The sequence below is a fragment of the Adiantum capillus-veneris genome, chromosome 23 (assembly GCF_014529385.1).
Source record: "Adiantum capillus-veneris isolate H3 chromosome 23, ASM1452938v2, whole genome shotgun sequence".
Classification (NCBI taxonomy): domain Eukaryota; kingdom Viridiplantae; phylum Streptophyta; class Polypodiopsida; order Polypodiales; family Pteridaceae; genus Adiantum; species Adiantum capillus-veneris.
In genome coordinates this window covers 12325738-12335313 of record NC_140953.1, presented here as the reverse complement: position 1 = coordinate 12335313, position 9576 = coordinate 12325738, and the positions used below count along the sequence as shown (strand labels likewise).

General features: G+C 46.2%; 1 pseudogene; it reads left to right on the top strand.

Annotated features, from left to right (window-relative positions):
• The first annotated feature begins 5867 nt into the window (after positions 1 to 5867).
• On the top strand, positions 5868 to 9313 carry LOC147427426 (uncharacterized; annotated as a pseudogene).
• The last annotated feature ends 263 nt before the right edge of the window (positions 9314 to 9576 follow it).

Here is a 9576-nt window from a genome sequence, read left to right as displayed (position 1 = left end):
TAGTTTCCCAGCAATTTTTAGTCACAATGCTAACCCCAGTGCCACCATCAAGAATTTCCTTCACAGTTAATCCCTTAGTAGTGATTGGTATGTCGCATTGGATTCATCACCCTCAAAGCATCATCCCAACTTGTTAACATGTATTTCTATAACAAGGTTCTCATCTACGTTGGATTGCGGATCGAAGTGTTCCTCCTCTATTGGCATCTCCCCAACTCCATCCATCTGTGCAAATTGTGGTAGCCCAAACTTTAGTTCTCCATTGAGGAAGGCTCAAAGAGCTGAGACTAGCTCAGGGTCTTTATATAGTTTGGACATGATGGTGGTTCTAACTTCTGAAGACATGAAATCCATCAATTTGGCAATGTTTAACAGCACCTTTTGGACTTGAGTCCCTTGACGTGGGGAAGATGGGATCTCCATTTCTTTGATAGGATCAAGTAGTCCCTCTGTAAACATTCTTTCCATCAAGAAGTGAGTACGCCCACTTTCCCATGACTTTAAGTCACTTTCTTCTTGGATAACACTAGGTATGGCTAAGGGTCTATGGACTTGGTGAGGTTGTTGTTGCGTAGGGAACACGGTGTCTATAATCTAGATCTGCCTAGGTGCTGGTTCTAGATCCCTTTGGGTATCTTCTACCAAACTCGTTAATTTCTTGACTCGCTCAATCTCCTCTGTAGGGTTTGGATAAGTTCCTATCTTCTTCTTGGATCTTGGCCATTGTGGCTCATGAAGATCTTCCTTGTTGGTTTCTATCTTAGTGGTCGTTTTCGTCTCCATGGTTTCACTTGAATCCGAATCCTCTTCAAGGTCGTTCATATATACGGGGTCGTCAGTAGTCCCTATGTTGGTCTTTGAATTGGGGGTTGACTTCGTTGCTTTTTGCGATCTCTTCCTTCATGTTTTCTTCTTTTTCTGAGATTGGGCAATTGATGCCACGTCTCTTTCCTCAAGAATATAATTTTGTTTTTGGAGCATCGTCGATCGTGTGTGTACATTTACTGGTACCATAGGTGTACTTTGTGATGGCTCCTCGGTAACTTCAATCAAGTTTAATGGCGTGATCTTCGGTGCATTTGGATTATTTGGACATTGGGCAATCAAATGATCTATGCCACATCGATTACACATGAGTATCGGCATTGTAGATGTGCTTGCTTGATTGGTTTGCATTATTGTGGCGTTCTTTTGTAGCCTAATAGGACACTCGGCTACACGATGTGGACTCCACACTCATATCATTGAAGAGGTGGTCTCTTAGCAGTGTAATTGATATTTTGGCCTCTTGCAGCAAGAGCAGCTACTTGATAGACAGGTGTGACTTGTCCCCAATAGTCCTCCATGTAGTATTGTGGACTTTCTTCAAGCACATCCATCCCATAGGCAATATTAGGGTCCATATCTTCCTCACAACCTTCCAAACAAGCAATAGATGACTCACAACCCACTTGATTCACAAAAGTGATTCTCGGATGTGGTGGTTGCGGTCCTAGCACTGGAGGTGGTAAGGGTGTTGTTTGAACAACATTTTGGGCCCTAGGGACAATGTGTTGTGTTGTTTGTTCAAGAGGTGGGGCCGGCATCAATGCAGGCACTCGAGGTGTGTCTGTCCATGCTAAGGTTGGTCTATTGGACATCACGCGCTTAAATACTATGCAATCCTTAGCTTGATGACCATACCTCCCATAGGCATTGCGGTTCCCATTGAATTTTACTCTAAAAGTAGGGCATTCACTGGTACTATGCGGTCCATAGCATACTGAGCACCATTGTTGCTCCCTTCTTAGATACATATGATTGTTTTGCGAAGCACTATTGTCTCTAAGACTCTCTTGAATGGCCTTGGTGAGATATGCTAAAGTCATCTTAGATATCTTTGGCTCCTTAGCAATAGGCTTTAGGGTCATTGGCTGATGCCCTGATGCTTGCGAGCTAATATATTTAGGCTTAACAGACACTCTTTCTCCTTGAATCATTAAATTATCCTCCAATTGGATCACATTGGTGGTGACTGCTTCCCAAGTGGTGATACCTCTAATGACTAGGCCATTGTAGATATCCTCATGTCGTAATCCCCTAATGAATCTATCAAGCAATTGATTATTATTGAAGTGTTCATTTGGATTACAACGAGAATTCAAATGCTTCAAGTGATTAATAAAGTCTCTCACCGACTCTCCTTCCTCTCGTTGGGCTTTCTGGAGCTGAGAGGCTACACCCCAAAGCACTCCCTCTTGTATGTATTCTTTCAAGAACAGTCTCATAAGAGTAGGGTAAATCGTTTTTTCTTCCACCCTTAGGGTTCTATACCAATCCCTTGCCTTCCCACTTAAGGTTAGGCTTAAAGCATTACTCTTATACAGGTCATTGTGTTCTCCTAGAGAATCGCATATTTGTTCAAACACTTTGATATGCTTTCTTACATCCCCGTCTCCGCTAAAATTTTGTGTGAGATTGGCTATTTGTACTGCCTTACTTCTAAGCTCTCTACCAGGCGTGTTACACATATTCTCGGCAATAGATCGACTAATAGCTTGAGAAAATATTGCCAAGTCACCTAAGTGAGCAGGCACCATGGGTGAAGGTGCTCTAGAGACTACATGGGGAGTAGGTATTGGCATTGGGCTTGGCACATAGGAAGCCCTTGGGTTCCACGTTGGGTACGATGTTGTGCCATGTGGTGGTCCATAGTTCATATGGGTGGCCCTAGGCATAGCAGACGTCGGATGTGACATGCTAATGCTAGCCGGTATGGGCCCATGGAAATAAGAACTTGGGTGTTGTGATTGTGGAGCATATGTAGTTGAAACAATGGGAGCAGTAGGGGCTACATGAGTGCGATGACCCATAGGTGTATACGATTGGTACACAATTGTAGGTGTTGTTGCAGGCATTGAGCTACCATGTAGTGGTTCTTTACTAACAAATGAGGTCCATGGCGTGTTTCTCGGCATGCCCATCATTGGGGTAGGCATGGTAGTCGTGGTGTCATCAAGGGAAAGATGAGCTAGACTTGGAAAGGTAAAGCTATCACTTGTGGGCTCATATTGCACTGAGACCCCTCGCGAAACAACATATGGGGGATCCATCGGACTTACCGAGGGAATCTCCATTTGCGATAAGGTCGGTTGTTTAGCCTTTCCTGTATCCAATAATCTCAAGAAACCCATTGAAGGCATGTTGATCCCGTTGTTCTGTCTCTCTAACTCAATCACCCTATGGATGACCTCACAAACTCTTTGTTGTTGATCCTCCACACTAGTAGCACCTATTGTGGATTGTAGGATATCTAACCAACCCACGTGATAGGTGTGACATGTGTATAGGTCCGTCAGAGTTTCCATTTGTAGTTCATACTCCGAGTTCTCATTTAAGAACGCTCCATCTAGGATTGAGGTGCTAGGGGTGTCCTTTGAACTAGATGTAATGTTGCTTTCTAGGGCTTGGCCCTTAGCGGTTGCTAAGTCAAGAGCACTCGATTGTTCTCCTAGCAAAGATATTGACACAGGAGCTTTTGATTTTAACTCTCTTCATTGCTCCGCCTTGCGTAAGCTCTCAATCTTCTTTTCCCTCGTTGCAAGGATATACCGCTCAACCTCTTGTACTTCGGCAAGGCTTCTACCATCGGGTAATATGACCTCGGAGGAAAATAACTCTGAAGAGTCAGAAGGTGCAGTGAATGAAGTATTCACATGTACATTCTCTAAGGGAATAGGGTCTATGTTGCTCATGAATGGAGAATTTACTTCCCCACCCCTCTTATTTACATCATTAGCTCCATGTTCGGAGCGAGTGGCTCTACTAAAGGTTTCCTCGAAGCGGCTAAGCACGCTCGGCCCGGACCGTGGGCCCATGTGATGCATGTCTTGGCTTGAGCTATCGGGATTAGGCATTTGGAAACCCTCCATGACGTCGTAGTCAGAGGAAGAGTCACTAGCCGCTATGTTCAGGTCTTGGTTTGTACTACCTTGGGTCCTCGTCGAGGGCTCGGAACCTAAGGTAGGTGGATATTGAGAATTCGCTTAAGTTGAAATTCTCTCTAGTTGCTCCGTCTCTAGAACACGACCATGATCGGTTTTTTGATTAAAGTGTGTGATAGCTCAAAACGAGCGTATCACTCAGAGGGTCGCAGTGTGCTTTACATCACAACGTTTGGTCACCTGAAGCTCCGTTGGTCCTCAAAAAAGTCAATTTTTAGCTACGTGTGAAGCTAAAATATGTGATTTTAAAGGAGATTGAGGTCTGAGCCTAAGCGTGAGCTTGGGCTTGGGTCTAGGAGATATTCTCGATCCCGGTCCTACTTTTTTTTTTTTTTTTGATAAGGTCACCGCCTCCTGCGCGCGAGCACACCCACACTCTACCTACCTACTTCCAACTAATACACCTATTGTTACACACTAACACACTCTATTAACTGTCATAGATCTACTTCCTACTTACTGTACTTTATATTACATAGAACTAACAACCTTAATACTAACACCTTACACAGAGAAAAAACATAGTACCTTTGAAAACTCCATTAACAAAAAAATAGTACCTTTGAAAACTCCATTAACAAAAAAATACACAGTAGCAACACAAAATCCTTCTTCTCAACACACACCCCGTCCTTCCTTACCTTTCCTACAATTGAAATTACACCACAAAAGAAGCACATAGTGCCATTCAAGCTTAGTGTATGGAATTCCCCGGCAACGGCATCAAAAATGTGCACGTATGTCGCACATGTCAATGCAAGGAACTTGCCGATACACTTTGTGCGAGCCACAAATGGCTCCAAGCACACAACAAGCCTAAACCAGTAAGCTCAAAGATGGCGATGGTGTGTCACTCACCGCTCTATGCTTGTTGTCGTAGAGGATTCCTCGCTGCGAAGAAGAGGGAGACGCCGCTACGCCACGCTCAATCGCCTTGCCGCCGTCGTGCCGCCGCAATGCTCGATCGCACTCTCTCTCTCTCTCTCTCTCTCTCTCTCTCTCTCTCTCTCTCTCTCCCACGCATACACACACACACACAAGGAGATGAAGAAGAAGAAGATGGAGATGGAGCAAGAGAACTCTTCAATTGCACAAATGAGAGAATGAGTGATTTTTAGGTTTAGTTGACTTTTATATGAGCTCGCCCCATTCACACTTGGGCGCCCATGCTTAGCCAACTAATCCCTTGAATGTTCCAGTTAGAGTGCGCCTCTCATTGGCGATCACTCTTACCCTTTTCCTATTGGACCGACAAGCACGGTACCTGACTCTACCAAATAAATAATACAATGTCCGTCGTAGGTGATAGGAATGTTCGTGAGGGTTAACAAAGTGCTGCAAATGGATTGTGCAGTGGGACAGTGAACCCCCCTCCTTTCGAAGGGGTGGAGGATGAATTAGATTCTTTCACCTCAAGTGTTCTCATGACTTGAAGCACTTTGGAGTCTCTTGCCACTGCCTTCACTCTTCTGGCTCTTTTTAGACTAGGGACTTGGCCAATCGTCACTGTTGTCACTGTCACAAATTTTGGGGTAGCAGCGGGAGTAATGATCCTATTATTATTGTCTGCATATTCATAAGTTTGTTGTATGGGAATCCATTCCTCCACAATCTTATGCTGCATCTTAATATCCGTTTTCTCACATACCATACCTCCTTTATCCTTCTCTGCATTTACCCCTTTATTATTGCCTCCTTGCTTCTCCAGCCCTTCTATCGGGGATTCCATTTTACTGGGGGTCTGTGCTGTCGGAGCTGCAGTATCATTAGACTTCAAGGGGCAGTCCTTGGCGAAGTGTCCAAAGTTGTTGCATTCAAAACATGCCAAAGTATGTTCCAAAGTTTAGCGGAATAGTAACTAGCCATGCTCCGACATTGATAACCATGCTCTTAGGTGGCGTTTTAGACACATCCCAGTCTATACAAACCATGTTTGAGGTTCTGCCAAACCGTCTCTTGCTAGGTATAAATAAGGGAGTGTCCAATTAACTAGCAAGCATCCTGAGATTTTCCCACAGCCAGCTAGGCAGACCCACAAGCTCAATCCAGATCGGATGAAACCCTTGTAAAGATTCAGCTGAGTCGAACACTGGCTCCCAAGGCACCACACAAACAGTAGTCCTATTAAATACTAGGGGCCCTTTGTCAAGGATCTTTTCTACATCGGAGGCCTCTTTGAATCTCATTGAACAGAACCCTTTAGCTAGGTCAACAGTACTTTCAACTGCTCCTCCATGACCAAGAATTTGAGGGCCTTGAAGCCATTGAATCATCTCAAACCTGTTCGAGATTCTTCCACTGAACCCAAATACAAGCGTTAGCTTAGCTTGCCTGGCTAACTGTTTTTTGATAATTGCTGGTGGAATTGCTACATCAATAGCCTCGACAACCTCCACCTGCTGGGGCAAAGACTTTTTTAAAGCGGAAAAGACCTTATCTGCCAACCCGTCTTCCAGCAGCCCACTGTAATCTGTTTGGGAGCTAGTTCTTTTGTTGTTGTTAGGGCCGGATTCAATCATTTTGTTGACTTCTTGAAGCTCTTGCTGAAGTCTAGCTCTTGTATTCTGCAGTTTTTTGATATCTCCTTCACTCGACAACCCTTCTACTGAGCCTTTTTCACAATCCTTAGAGTTAGGCCCCTTGAGTATGCTAGCAAACGAGATGCTTGGCCTATGAACTGCAGATGTACATGACGCCTTATTTACGTTCGTACAGATGGGACCCTGAGGAACCCCATCTTTGAGGGTTTTAACCTCGAATTTAAACCCTTGAGGTGAGCCCATTTTCTCTCTTGTTTCCTCAGAAGGCACTTTTCCAATTGATAGAGTTTTTGTCCTTTTTCATGGTTGAAGCCTTTGGCGAATTGGGGCTCGACATTTCCGCATCATATAAGGGTTTCAAGAACGATCCATCCCCTTCATCTATCGGCATTGCTAATTCCATTTTGGGTAATTTACCCGCCACTAATATCTGTGAAAATTTTACAATATCTTCGTCTACGACTAAAGCGTCGGGTTCCATTACCAAGTGGCACACAAAAAGAAAGAACAATAAACTCCCCTTCCAAAAGCAATAAGGAGTGGTACAATGGAATGTTAAGGCATAAGTTCCAAAAAAGGATTAGGGTAAAGGGGCCAGTATTAGAACCTTTAAAACGTACTAGTCAATAGTGGGACATTTTAAAATGAAATGATTCAATCTTGGGATAAGATGAATTGTTTTGAACAAAAGTGCCATGAAAAGATAGCTCATCTAATGCACTCCATGTTCCCAATGCTATTTGCATCATGATTATCAAGATTCTTAAAGATATTTGATGTTTAATTTTAAGGTGTTCCAATATTGGACCCCGTCTCGTTATTGGCCCCTTTACCCTATTTCTCAAGACTAAGGTCAACTAAAGGGTAGCGAGCAAAGCAAAAACCAACGATTATTTGCTAGGGCAGTGAGCAAAGCAAACCAACAATTATTATGAATCAATAATTGTGATTATTAACAAGTTAAAGATGTAAGCTAACAGCATGCTGGGACATACAGAGCCGAGGCAAAGTTAAGTCAGAAGAGTTGGAGCCGTTTTCTGGTTCTGATAGACAGGATGTAGCAAAACAAGGGCTGGCACAAATGCAGTCCACGGATGGCTGTTGGGTCCCACCTCGACAGCCAGGGACTAAAGCGAGTAGTCGGGGATGTATCACAATCAGGATGTATCGGGCTGAGTCGGAGGACCAGCAAATGACTCAAATGCGTGGTGAGATATGTAGGTGCAAGAAAAACAGCATGTTGAGGCAAGATACGTATGGCCGAGGTTTGTCCCCTTGACGAGGTGGGCTGTCCACCGAGAGCGAATGCAACAAAAATACACAGCGCGAGAAGGCGGGCTCCGGTGAGCACCAACCCGCCTTTCATTTGGGTAACTGGGCTGGCCGAGTGATTAAGCTCAGGCTCTTACATTTTAGCCGCTGTTGGTTCGAGTGGGCTCACGGGACACTGAACAGTGGGCAGTACGCCAGGTATCTTTGGACGGGAATGCTAACAGGGCTACGGGCGTGGGGCTCCCAAGTGAAGAGTGGGGTGACACTGATTATGGTCATGCTACTAGCATGGTTGGCGCTCGAGGAGTGTTGCAAGGAAAATCGATGCAAGGGAATGAAGTTCAGCGGGGAGAAAATGCTGCTGAGAGTTACACAGGGAATATCCGAAGGGGAGACAAATGCGCAGTGGGTGACGTTGCCAACAGCCATAGATGCGCGGTGGATTCCTCCATGCTGCACTAACTGTGAAGGTTCGGAGAGGAGCAAGGGACAGCTCCGTGAGGTCAGGAGATATTTGATAGTTCGATGAGGACTGATGGTGGGGACGGCTCAAAGACAGGAGATACGTCTGTTCAACGCAAAAAGGGGGCAAATGGTTTCCCTTGGCTGGTTGCTTGGATGACGAGTACGTCAGGAAGTAGTTTGGGATTCATACATGCGCGTGATGCTGGACGATGTAAGCCAAGTACTGAGGCTGAAGCACATTGCTTTTTGGGTAAGGTATATGTTCTCGATGAGGACATCGAACTTTTTTGGGGGAGGGGAGAGTGTTACGGGTCCCCTTTTTGGAGAGCATTTCGGGAGCCTCCACCTCTCCTCGGCCTCTCCAGACGAGCTCAATTTCATGTTCCGAGGCCTCGAGGGCTCCGAGCCGACGAGAGGCCCCCGGTGTGGGAAGGCCCTTTAGTGGAAAGGGGCATTGAGTGCTCGAATGGGGCTGATGCGCAAGAACGCCTTTTGGTGGCTTTAAGGTGGTTAGGTAATAAGGCTGGATGTGAAAGCAATCTACAGGCGCCTAGGCGATTAATGCCCAAAGGCATGCATAAGCAGGGGTTAACGAACCTTCGGGTTCAAGGGCCGCTACACAGAGAAAAGGGCAGGCTCCATCGCCTAGGCCGCAAGAGCGCGCGCCGGGCCGTCTTCTATCGCGCCTGCTTAGAGGCGGGCATTGCTAGCACCCTGCGGGGTTGCCTTGGCCGTGAGCCTACCCGAGAGTGGGAGCCACGAGCCCTTTCATCACTGCTCAGGAATGGGATGCGGGGTAGCCGAGAGCACCCTCAGCGAAACAGGATCGGGGCAGCAGGCCTCAGAGTCTCGCCTTCTACAGCACAGGCTTCGAGCGCAATCAGAAGGCCTCCTAATCAGCTGGGGGCTGCTTTCGGAAACCATATACAACGACTTGAACAGGGCTGTGCTCAGCACACACAGGTACAGCACGCGGGACAGCCCACAGAGGGGTTGTGCCCTTATCATTACAGGTTACGCATGCAGGCAGTAAGCAGACCCCCTCCCCCGTGAGGGCTGCGCGCAGGTGAGAATCAGCGCCATTGAGTGGGCCTATTGGAGCCGCAGGTAATCCCTGTTGGGGGCAGCACGCTTGGGTGTTTATTTTTACAGCAGGTTGGAATAGGGAGCAGACCCGTGGGGCTGTTTATTGCACGCACGAGAGTTTGGCAGGTCTTCGGGCGCAAGGCCCCTACGTTACTATTGGACTGTTGCTGGTGCCCGCAGTGGGCTGTGGAATTGAACTTACCCGCAGTGGGTTGTGGATCTTTTGCTCT